The 12,128-nt window shown below is 34.3% G+C and overlaps 1 protein-coding gene across 3 annotated transcripts in view; it reads left to right on the top strand.

The window, feature by feature from the left end:
- The window catches only part of MPPED2 (metallophosphoesterase domain containing 2), a 240,608-nt gene that overhangs the window by 20,337 nt on the left and 208,143 nt on the right, over window positions 1-12,128 (top strand). The window contains exons 7-13 of one of the 3 annotated variants that reach the window (XM_074917978.1): window positions 757-842; window positions 1,111-1,238; window positions 3,461-3,528; window positions 7,570-7,681; window positions 8,490-8,597; window positions 9,712-9,837; window positions 11,280-11,340. The gene's annotated coding sequence lies outside the window, so the exon portion shown is untranslated. Of the gene's footprint in view, window positions 1-756; window positions 843-1,110; window positions 1,239-3,460; window positions 3,529-7,569; window positions 7,682-8,486; window positions 8,598-9,711; window positions 9,838-11,279; window positions 11,341-12,128 lie in introns of all 3 variants that reach the window. The other 2 variants (XM_074917980.1, XM_074917979.1) reach the window with 2 other exon arrangements.

Consider the following 12,128-nt stretch of genomic DNA (forward strand, 5'->3'; position numbering starts at 1 on the left):
TATAGGATGAAGCTAGATAGTTTATGTTCATATGTATTCTTGATATTTTCTTTCATCTTGTTATATTTTTATTTATACATCTCTGCATGTTATGGGACAGCATGCAAACTAACTGCATATAATAAATGCAACTATTTATACATTTCTATCTTAAAATGTGCAAATTTCAATTGTTATTCCAGCATCCAAAAGCAGCAAGATCCAGCTGCCACAGATACTGTCATTTCTCCTCCAGAGAAATGGAAGTCAGGTGTTTTCATATAGGTAGTTTACACAAAATCTAGAAAAGATAAGTGGCTCCTATTTTCAGTTTTTAATTAGAAATTATTTATTTCATCACTGTGGCACATCAATAGGAGCTTTATACAGTTCATTGCTATACCCTCTTCAAATTAATACAGAATTTATTAAAGAATTCAGAAACAGTAATTTAACATGTTTGAAGTTTACCGTAGAATAAACACAGTAGTACTTCTGATAATCAAAGATTTTTGTTTTACTTTATTAGAAATAGGTTTTCCATTCTATAAAAGAAATAGATGCTTTAAAATTGTAACATGTATGATAACATCATAACATTTGTTCAACAGACTCAGGTGAATCTAAAAGAAAATTCAGTGACACTGCTTTGGAATTAAATTAATTTGGAATTAAATTAATTGTGTCCATGTACTAGGAACTTTTGTCTTCTAATCTGTGACTGCAATTTCAAGGGACTGATGTCACTTGTAATATTTTTATTTTAATGTGATACAGGCTGCTTTCTCCTCAGTAGAAATTAAGCAATAAAACTGTCAAGACAAATACAACACAAGAACCAAAGAAGTTCTCAGGATAAGCAAGTAAGAGAGTCTGGTATCTAGTTTTTCAGAAGTGTATGTGAAACTTAAAATGCATGAGAAACTTGTTTTTAATGCACTAGTTCATTTTAAAAACATGTAAATAAGGAGTCATAGTGAGTTAGGATTAATAATCAAAACCTGACTGTTACTAGTTCATTACTCTTCCCTCATTTTTCCATCTCATCTGCAGGTAAATTGCAGGCCTGCTGAATGGGTCTCATTTAGCTGGAATGCTCACTCACAAATCTCATCTACTTTCTTTCTCTAGATAAATTCGTCCATAATGCTATTTTCCAGTGTGGTTGAACTAGACTAACATTTTGAGTGTAAATGGAATCCCCAAACTCTCTCTCGCTCCCCACAACACGAGCAGTGGTAATTCCTACAGAATAGCAAGTAAGTCTCATTTCGAAACCATCCCAGCCGTATGAAATAATTCTTTCCTTTCTCCCAGCATGGCAAGGAAGAAATCCCAGCTTGCAAGGTAACATCTGTTGATTCTCCTCATTGATTTTCCCTAGTTTCATTAAATTTCCCATTAATACTCTGAAAACAAAGAGTACAAATGTGTGTTGTGACCAGTTACACAGTAATCCCATGCTTAAGGGAAATGCAACTGCCTAAAACTCTCAAAAGGTGTTTAAAGTCAAGTCTGAATAATGAGATTTCTATAAAGAAACAAACAAATTTGAAGGCAAATTATTCTTAAGTGAATACTTGTCAAGTAAGTTGCATATTTTTCTTTCATAAATGCTTCAATTTCTGGGTGTGGCTAAATCCTTTTGGACTTTTTGATCAAACCTTGGCTTGTGGGCATGACTGTCAAGTACCACAACTTTTTAACAAACCTGGTAATTTCTGGAAGGCTTTTAAAAATTTGCATCAGCTATTTGAAAGCCACAAATCAGATTGCAGTATTTTTAAATGAATGAGAAACCACTTTGTTATTAAACTTGGAGAATATCAACATCTCTGAGCTTGACAGCATCCCATGGAAGATATATTTCCTGCTGCTACAGAAACATTAAGGTGATCCAAAGGTAAATCAGCAGTGACAGATCAGTGACCATATTGCACACTCAGCATCCTCAAGAGAACTGTGTTTGTCTGCATATCTCATGCTTTTCTTGTCTAAAGAGTTTTCTTATCCATAATTAACATGAGGATTTGATAACCATAAAGCGTTTATTTGCAAGGTGTTTTCAAGCAAAATAAAAAATAGCTCATGATGTGACTGCCTCCCTTTCTGTAACTGGACTACAGGTTTGGGCAGAGTGGTATATAAATTGAAGTCTCTGACACTTTAATGTTGCTGTAGCAGCTTCAAAACAAAATACGCTGAAATCAGTTATAGAAGAAGCCAAGATATGCATAGCAACATTGCAAAATATGCATATACAGCTCAGGAGTTTGTTGTTTCTCTTATCTCTATCGACTTTATATGCTTGTATTTCTACTGATAGAATAACTCCATATTTATACATATAAATGAGATTTAAAATTATTCATCATTTTAAAGGGATTATATGGGTAGCCTTACGCCTTTCTTTGGATTGTTTATAGCCTTTAGCCTTTTTTGGATTGTTTTATAAAGAATATGTGGTTACTTACACAGGGGCACAAGCTGTTCAATTTCCTTAAATCATGAGTGTTTTGGGATGGCTTTCTAATAATAAAATGTTAGCCTCTATATGTATTCTGAAAGAAGTTAAGAAGACAACGTTGTTCCAAATGACTGATTTTTACTTTTATTTTAAAGTGTCTAATTTAAGAATATACAAAATATTTATTAATGTTATGGCAAAATTATGATTATTGTATTTTTCTATTAATGCCAAAACTCCCAGTTTCCTTCTAGCTCTTGCTAACAGTGCCTGTCTGTGCTTGAAGAACTAGGTAAGCAGCAGATGTGGCTGCTGTTTTGTGACAGATTGCTCAATATGTGATTAGCTAAGCAACCGATAGCTTTCCAAGTTTGTGCATAAGGTCTTCAGTAATTTTACCAAGCTTAGTATCATGTTGGAAACCATATTTGTGAGAAAAGTTTGGACAGAAGCAGAAATAGAGTTGGTGGCTTGATTATCACATATTTAACAGCTATGATGCAGTCTACAGAATGTGATAGCAACATGAAAACTGCTATGTTCTCAAGGACTTAATTTCCATAAAATTGTTAAAGAGGAGGATCTTCTCTAACTACCAAGCAGGTTCAAACTTTAGAAGGAAAAAGGATTTGCTCAGTGCTGAGAACCTTATCTAGCAAAGTTATGTATCCATCGTGCAACACAATGAAATTAAGCTCACATACATTGCTAAATTGAAGCCTGAGCCTATTACCAGCACCTGAGCAAGAAAAAAAAAAAAAAAAAAAGCATGGCAGAAAGAACAGCAGCTATAATGTACCTTTTTACACCCAGAGAAAAAGGAAAATACAAAAATCAGTACTGTTAAGTAGCTGTATAAAGCCAGAGGTTCACATAGAGTTTACACCACAGATCTTGGGAGAGTTACATTGCTACCCTCAGTAGAATGTATCTCAGAACTGCACATGATTGTACAGAATTTCCTCAGAGAATATTTTGCATTGAGGGACAAATGGCTCTTTAACTTTTTTTCAGTGTTGATGAACTGTACACTACCACAAGATGAAAAAATTGTTACAGTGCGAGAAAAACTGATATGCAATGTGAGTACAACACAAATGCAAAACCTCTTACAATTTCTGAGGAAATACTCTGTTTTTCTAGCTAAACCAAACTATCACGCTCAGGGCCAAAGCATGATGCAACAGAACCAATAAGAACAGCTGTATCTTTAGTCAACCTGAAATGCCTGTTGTCTTCAGTGGGACTCTTTCCTGCTTAAAATTAAGGAAATTTTTAAGTCTCAGAGAATAAAAAACTAATCTTAGATGCTTAAGTAATTTTTCAGTACCATAACGGTTAAGCACTTCATAGTTGTTAGTGTTGTTAGCAGTCTTGCCCCAAGACAGATTACTGGCTACATGAGGCTTGATAATTCAGTTAGAAACCCACCTTATCACAATGAGATTCTGCCTGTCATGGTAAAGTATTATATTAAGAACTCCCTCCCCACTGGGACATTAGCCTGATGTTTCAGGACTCTTGGAAAGCTACATATTGAGGAATCGGCATCCTGTTCATTATTGCATCACTTTATGAAAGCAGCTTCCCAGTAGCTCCTACCTTTCCTATAAGGATACAAGAAATACAAATGGGTATGGATGATTCATCATTATACCATGCTCCTGGGGGAGAAACTACACTGTAGAAATCTTTCTGAAGTAATACTTGAATTTCACTTGATGTCAGGAGCATGTCTGTAGTCATTCCATGCAGCTGTTCCTGACACAGCTGTCTAAGGAAATGGTTATCTCTGTGCACAGATTGTTAGAGGGGATAGTAGGCGTGCTAGAACATTGCTAAGGCAGAGCCTTTCAGGCACTGGGGCCCATGTGTCTAGAGCACAAGTTAATCCAGACAGAGCTCAATCCACATTTTCACCAGCTGCAACACTACTGCAGAAGAATCTTGGACAGATGTTGCACATAATAGAGCAGTCCTGCAGTGACAGGAGTTCTTCAGGTCATGTTCTCTCTCTCCTTCCCCTCCTTCTTGGAGTCTCCAAATCCTCGTGTAACAGCCCTGAGATGACACAGTGTGTATTCTAAAAGGGTGCAGTTTGAATATCTCGAGGTGACATTCTGTGAATGGGAGAAAAAGCTAAAACAAATATGCACCAACTATGGGAATGAATATGTAAACAACATATCTTTAAAAATTCTTGTTATTTGTAAGTAAACTTTATTTTTGAGGGACATTGCTGTAGAAAAGCAACAAAAATGCTGTGTATTCTCATCCAAAGGAGGTAGTAGTAGTAGAGCGTAATTGGTTTGAGCATCACATTTAATTAAAATTCCAAACCCTCCCAGTGTATTCTCTTGTAAAGGAAACATTATTTCCAAGGCACATTATATTTTCAAAAGGCAGAAAAAAAAGAAAAGTTCTCATTATCCCCTTAAAGTATTAATCTTGCTCTTATTCATTATTATTAGATACTGAAAAAAGTAAAGAAACTGCATTAGATTACTTGAAAGGACCTAAAATACATCAGTGGTTTCTTCTTCAAAGATGAGATTGAAAAAGTTACCATGGTCGTAACTACAAGAAAAAACGGTATAACACTAAAAAGTTACCAGTTAGAATTTTTACTTGTCTTTCTTCCTTTGATGTAAAAATATCTTCTGAGAGATGAATGTAGACTTAAAAACAGTGAAATTACTTACGAAATCTAGTGGAAGATTTAACCTTTTGACTTCTGCCCAATGTCCCAAAACTTACTGAAAATGTTCAAGGTGATTCAGTGAAATTACATCAAAGCACTAACATCTCATCTGCAAGTAAGAGTTGAAGTAGCCCTTTTGAAAAACTTTCCCCTTCCATTTCCATATTCTTCCTCTTTCTTTCTATGAGGTTCCATTCTTTCTCTTAAACTTACGTCATTTCCCCCATCTTTCCCACCTTTCAGTGGTGAAATTCCTGATGGCACTGCTAGATCACTTGTTTCCTTCTGAGCTGAGTTAATACTTTCTCAGCTGCAATTCCTAACAGTGAACAAGGAAGTTCTGCTTGCAGGAATGCCATGTCAGTTGAGAGACACCCTACTACTAGAACCTTGGAAATTATGCAAAAAAGATTAAAAAGATGAAAGCAAAACACTATCAACACCATACAGAAAAATGGGCTATTTTTATACCAGTTGTGGCCTCTATACTGATGTATACGTTAAATACTGAAACTGAGTAAAAATGCAATATTAATAAATCCTTTTAAGATTTTTGGAAGTAATTTTTGATTAAGAATCTGACATTTGGAAAAAAAAAAGTAAGGAGCTCTGTTATATATTAGACCTTATATTTCCATAACATTGTAAACATATTCAGTCTATCACAATTACAAATATTATCATAAAAATCTGCTGAAACCTGTAAATAAATAATATAGAGGGAAATAACTGTCATATGTTTCCATTCTAATTATTAAATTATCACAGCTAATGAACTGAGGATAGTGTCTTGTCATAATGTTTTAGCTAAAATTTGGGCTCTCTGGTGTTAGTTATTATCTATTTTCAGGTTTTATTTTTTAAAATAAAGGTCCTTCCTTGTGAAGTTTACCGTACAAGGGCATAAGGGCTTTTTACACTGAATTCAGTGGCTGGAAGATGAGAAGGAAATAGAGCATAAAGAAGCAATAAAGTACTCTTGTCTACATTGCTATTGAACTTAGGAGCATTTAGTGAGGAAACCAAAGATGAAGAGATTGTTTATCAATAATCGAATGCTAATAATTGTGTTGATATTTCTTATAAATACTCCGTCAGCTACAACTGCATTGAATCAATTATCATAAGCTCTAAAATATACGAATGGATTCAAATATAATGGCTTGAGTTACTATTACTACAGCTTTTATTTTAACATGCTTCAAGCAAGTCGCCCCCTTGTAAAAGCTTTCTAGCATATAATCAATCCCCTCTGGCCTTTGCTTGGATGTACAAAATAGATTTTAACTCTGTCGGCAGAATAATTAAGTAAAAATATCTCAAGGAAAAATATTTTGGTGGATACAGAAAAATCAAACTCAAGACCTCTTATGAAAGAAGAATGAACCAGCTTTGTAGTTCAGGTGGATCCAGACTTCTTCATTTCCCCCACCCTCATCTCCCAAGCACTTTGTGTAACCCGCTTCTGGACATGCTGCGTAGGTAACATCTGCAAAGAACATGGGCATCACTGAAAACACAGCTACAGTTCTTCGTTGTGTGCTGACTGCAAAGAGTTTCCAATTAGAATTACAGCTCATCAAGACAGTGCCAGCAGGCTTCTGGGTGGTTAAGCCTCCAATTTTAATTGAACTGCCTTTAGCTGGTGATAAAATCTGTCTTTTTAAACAGGCAAACTGCATAGTTCCTGTAGGAAGTTAAATTCAAGTTGGGTTTGCATTCAAGATAATTACATGGAGTTGGATCTAATTGATTTAGTTGAAATGTGTATTTTATTCAACAAAGTGCTGCCAAATGCAATTCTTTTCTTTAGAGTATCCTGCTTTTTTCCATTTCCTATTTCTTTCCTCCTCGACTTTTCATTTTTGTCGTCATGTTGTTCCTTTCAGAATAATTAATATGTAAGGAATAAGACACGAGAAGAGTTCTCTGTTTGAAAATCGAGGTTCTTCAGAATTTCCATACATGTGGAAAATTAGTTTAAAGACTAAGCTTAATTCGCATTATCCATTCTGTACTTCTAAAACCATTCAGCACTGTACGAAATCTAGAGAAATATATTGCGCTAATTTATAAGGCAGTAATACCAGCCATCACTGGAGTTTTTCCAGCTTCCTATGCAACAAAAGAAGGAACAAGACAAAATATATTTTTGCAAGACATTAATTAACTAAAGAATATTTTTAAAACAAGTCCTTTCCAAGAATAGCATGGCAATCTTTACAGGAATGAAATCATTGCACTATAATAAACACATCAGCCATGTATAAACAGAATTATAAAATGATCTGGGGTTGGGGGGAAAGGTGAAAACGGAAGCAATATATTCTTTAAATCTCATCATATGAATGAAGTTATAGCTATTAATAAAACAACATTCTTAATTAAACAGTAGAATAAGGATATCTTTTGACTATTACAGGTTATTTTTGAAATTCACTGGTGTGATTGGGACAATATGAAGCCGGCCACAAGTGTATCTGGTGTAAGCTATCAGTGTTAAGAAATCAGTCCACCCCTATCCAGCAAAACAGGTAAGCACGACTATTACTTGAGGTGCTCCAGTAATCTCCTCAGTAATGTTTATTATATTCATAAAGAAAAGAGGAGATGACCAAAAAAGTATGTTTTGCTTTCTGTCTGCATCGCTGTGCAGGCGTGTCTGACAGCAAAATAATCTGCCTGTTATATCTTGGCTCACTTGTCCAAGGGATGCCATTTAGCTAGAGGCCTAATTTGTAGCTGATCAAATATGTGGACATGTCATTATTTTTCAATGGTGGTGAGAAAGTAATTATTGATCTTCAGTTGTAAAAGCAATATTCAGAGCGAAAAAAATGACAGTCAGCAACAAAAGCTAACGAATGTAGCAAATTATTCTTTAAAGTGTGCACATTCTTTATTAAAAACATTTTAAAAATCAGATTTTTCTATCCAAAATAATCAGCAGTTGAAGATATGACTAATGATCAGCGTTGTAATCTCTTCAGGGCAGAGGTGTTCAGGGGAGGCAGCCAGAAGTCATTTTGAGTGCACACGCCGAGAATACTTCACAAGAGTTTATTTTCTTAGAATCGTAGTCTCCTTTCCAAGTTTGTATCTCAGGTGATATCGGATCTACCACTCAGGATTATCCCAGCATAAGGATGGCCAAACTGCTTTTACAACTCTTCTGCAATGCTGAATGAAGCCCAGAGTTACGGTGCCCGTTCTAACGCGTAAGAAATGAGAGCAACAAAACCTATTGCAAAGTCAGAACACATCATCAAAGATTACTAAGATTACTTTTTCTTGACTATTTATTGCTCTTCTTTTTTATGTTTGCCTTCTTTTTGCCAGCAGTTAAGTTAGCTGTTAATGGAAAAACCATTAAAAAACCCCTATTATCCTATGAAGAAAAAAAATGAATGCACTCAAGTGGAAAAGGAAGACTTATTGATCAATTTTCAGGTAAACCTTCTTGTCTGACGCTTAGCAACGAAGGAATGCTTTTTTATTACTTGGCCAGATAGTTCAGATTTCTGTTCACTCTTAGTAAAACCCTTTTTTATAACATTTATAAAACTTTATTACGGAGTTATGAGAATAAAATTAGATTTCATAACTCACATGAGATCTTGAGGGATCTGCATCTATAAGCTTTAAAATTATTATACTTAATGCATCTATTCTGATAAAATGTTTCTTCTAATTTCTCTGAAAGAAAAAAATTCCTTGGACAGGGGAGATTGCCTTTGGCAATCATTTTAAGTTATTTTATTAAAAAAAAATCCAATAATTATAATTAACTGACATTATAGATCAGTTGGAATTTACAGGCATATTCTTTTGAGGAATTTAAAAATTAAGCTAAATCCCTGTATAGTTGATGTCACCTGAACTCTCCTATGCAATGAGCATGTTTTAGGAAGCTAGTTGTTATTTATTGTTATTTACTGTACATACAGCTGAAGGACACCAGCTGCAGAATTTAGATTTTTGAAGTAGGTACCTAACTCTAGGTGGTATGAGTATCTCCTTATGGTGAATTTTCAGTCATCTTGCAAATCCTGTCTCACATGTTTTGAAGTTTAGTAGAAGCATTTAAATTGTATATTCTAAAAGATACGTCTTCTGACAAACAGATGATGTATTCTAGCTCTAGATTTAAAAATTGCAAGCAAATTAGGACAAATGATGTAATTTACCTACTAATAAAAAACTTCACTCATTAAACATGGTTTAAAATATTTTGAACCTCATTTAGAACTACATATTGGGCTAACATTCACAGAGATAGCCTTATGAGGAGCAGTGCCACTCTTACTCCTGTTGAATAGGTTAGTATATTCCTTGAGCTAGCTAGAGAAAGCTAAATAGCCAAAGTTCCAGTGACAAAAAAATATAAACTTCCTTGGAAAGTGAATAAATGTTATAAAATCAGCATCATCACATCCAGAAGTATTTCTAAATTAGAGATACTAGGCAAGATCCTCACCAGAGGTAAATTAGAAATGTTCCACTTAAGTCAGCTATGCTGTTACTTTAAAACTTGTACTTGAAAACAAGTTTATTTCTTTTTCAGGCTGTTTTTCTGGAACAAGGTTTCTAGGATCCTTTTACCACATTATTCTGAAAATTCCCTTCTCTTCAGGTCATGTCTGAGTTTAAGGACTCTTTTTCAAAATCAGTTCAAACTACGACTCATCAGGTAATTTGTTTTTCTCTCAACTTTCTGCTGTTGACACTTCGTGGGTTTTTTTCCCCTAGAATTCCCACTTGTCACACTTCCATTACAAAGTCTTATTTCCAAAAGCAGGAAAATCCTAAGGTTATACTAAATGGATGAAGGTGGAATTTCTTTTCTTTTGAAAATACTGGAAATCCACTGTTTTGGAGAACAGATCATAGCCAAATTCCTGTTGTTCTGACTACTCATGGGTTGCTTTTTTAAATTATTCCAGATAATTTTTAAATTACTCTCATAGCATAATTTCTGCACTGAAGCTATCTAGGACTTTATGTTACCATAGGGTCCTAGCAACAGCTGCCATGTTGGAAATAACTATGAATTTACAAAGCTAATGTTCTTGTTTTCTCTTAAGTAATGAAAAGTTTTCTGCACAGAACTGGGTATCCAGAGGGGAATATATCGATATTTATTTCCAGAATCCATAGCTGAAATAATTTGTTCCCCAAAGAGGATTGGTGAACCAGAAAGTTTAAATTCAGAGTCATGGCTATGCCAGCCTCCTCCATTACAAGTTTCTTCAAGCAATACAGAGAAACAGCACAAGATTCTGTGTAGGGATTTACATATATAGCGAAAACATATATTTTAAAAAGGAAGAAGAATTAAAAAAAAAAAAATACAAATAAGGGATCAGGGAAAAAATTTTCTAACCATTTTCCCTACTGTCTGAAAACACTGAAGGAGATCACATCCAAAGGTAAGACTAAACCTTGAAAAACCAAAATAGGCATTCCCTATAGCTGTGGATGTCTGGATACACCTGCCTATAATTGGTTTCAGATCACAGCCTACTTCCCAGCTGCAGTTCAAGAGTCTTCCTTCCTTTATTTATGTATTTATTTATTTAGCAGGCTATTTTTGTATTTCCCTCTTTGTGAGTTTTCTCAAAATCATCTATTAGCATGAGAAAACAGTTTTCAACATGTAACATGATACATCCTTACACTAAAGAACTGAAGAACTAGGGCTTATTAATATGGCAAATTTCATTACTGTGGATAACACATAGATTTTTAAAACACAACTGAAATGTGGTAAGGGAATGGCATAATTGGTTTTATGCATTAGGAATAAAATTTTCATGTAGGTTAATGCAATTTTTAACATAGGCGTGATGAAGTTTTTCCAACTACACAAACGACTTGGCTGGAAGCTATGGTTCTTCAGCTTGCATTCCTTAGTATGATATGAGCAGACGTAACTCAATAGTCTAGACATGCTGTGTTTTAATTTAAATAGTTTTGATCTCATTATTTTATATTTTGGTTAAAGTTGTGAGGGTATATTAGGAAAAAAAAATAATCAAAAGGGAACAAATAATAAGTTCTTAAAAGTCACTTTGATTCTTATTCTGTTAGATCTCATTATTAAAAGTATTAAAGGGAAATCTTTTTCTACAGAAAAAAGCTAAACTTGATGCCCACGATGTTCTATTACGTAGACAGCAGCGAGTGGACAATGGTAAGTCTCTGATCTCATACTATTATAAGATAACTGAAGTTGATGGGGTTATTCTAATGTAACTGAGAGTGAGGCTGTCTTTTGAACTGTCTATTTAAAAATCATGAATGAGAGTAGTTTTAATAAGAGGAGTTTCTGTAATGAAACATAATTTTGATTATTCAGAAGTCTTGGCCCACTGACAGATAAGAGATTTCCTGAAACTTCCCAGGCATAAAACTAGAAACATTATATATACATGACAGGAGGAAGCGTGGCTTCTCATTTTGGAAAAATTCTAGTCTTGCAGTCTTTTAAAAACACTTGATTTCAAGGCAGTGATGATACAGAGGTTTGTGCTTTATTGGACATAAACATTTATACCAGGCTGATATAATGGCAAGCTACAGATTTCTCTACAGAAAATAGGAGCCACTAATACAAACCAAATAAATAAAAGCATGAGTAAGTTTTTAGTCTGTTATTGTCTACCCTGAAGCGTGGGCAGAGAAACCCTGGCACACTTGTATGCACGTTCAAGAATATTCTACAGGTACTTTATTTACATCAGTTAAACAAAATTGGTTAAGAGAATGACTCCCACCAGAAAGAGAATGCGAGTATATGACTTGTCAATGAAGTTAAATTAGGAAGTTGCTTAAAAGTTTTACTGAATCATAATCTTGTAACTTTAATTTTCCTGTGTTTTATTAATTGAATAGTGATTTTTTTCAAATAACCATACATAATATGTGCTGTTTAATGAATGAAGGATAATGAAAACTATCCTTTAATATTTTTTTTTCCAC

The sequence above is a fragment of the Athene noctua genome, chromosome 14 (assembly GCF_965140245.1).
Source record: "Athene noctua chromosome 14, bAthNoc1.hap1.1, whole genome shotgun sequence".
Classification (NCBI taxonomy): domain Eukaryota; kingdom Metazoa; phylum Chordata; class Aves; order Strigiformes; family Strigidae; genus Athene; species Athene noctua.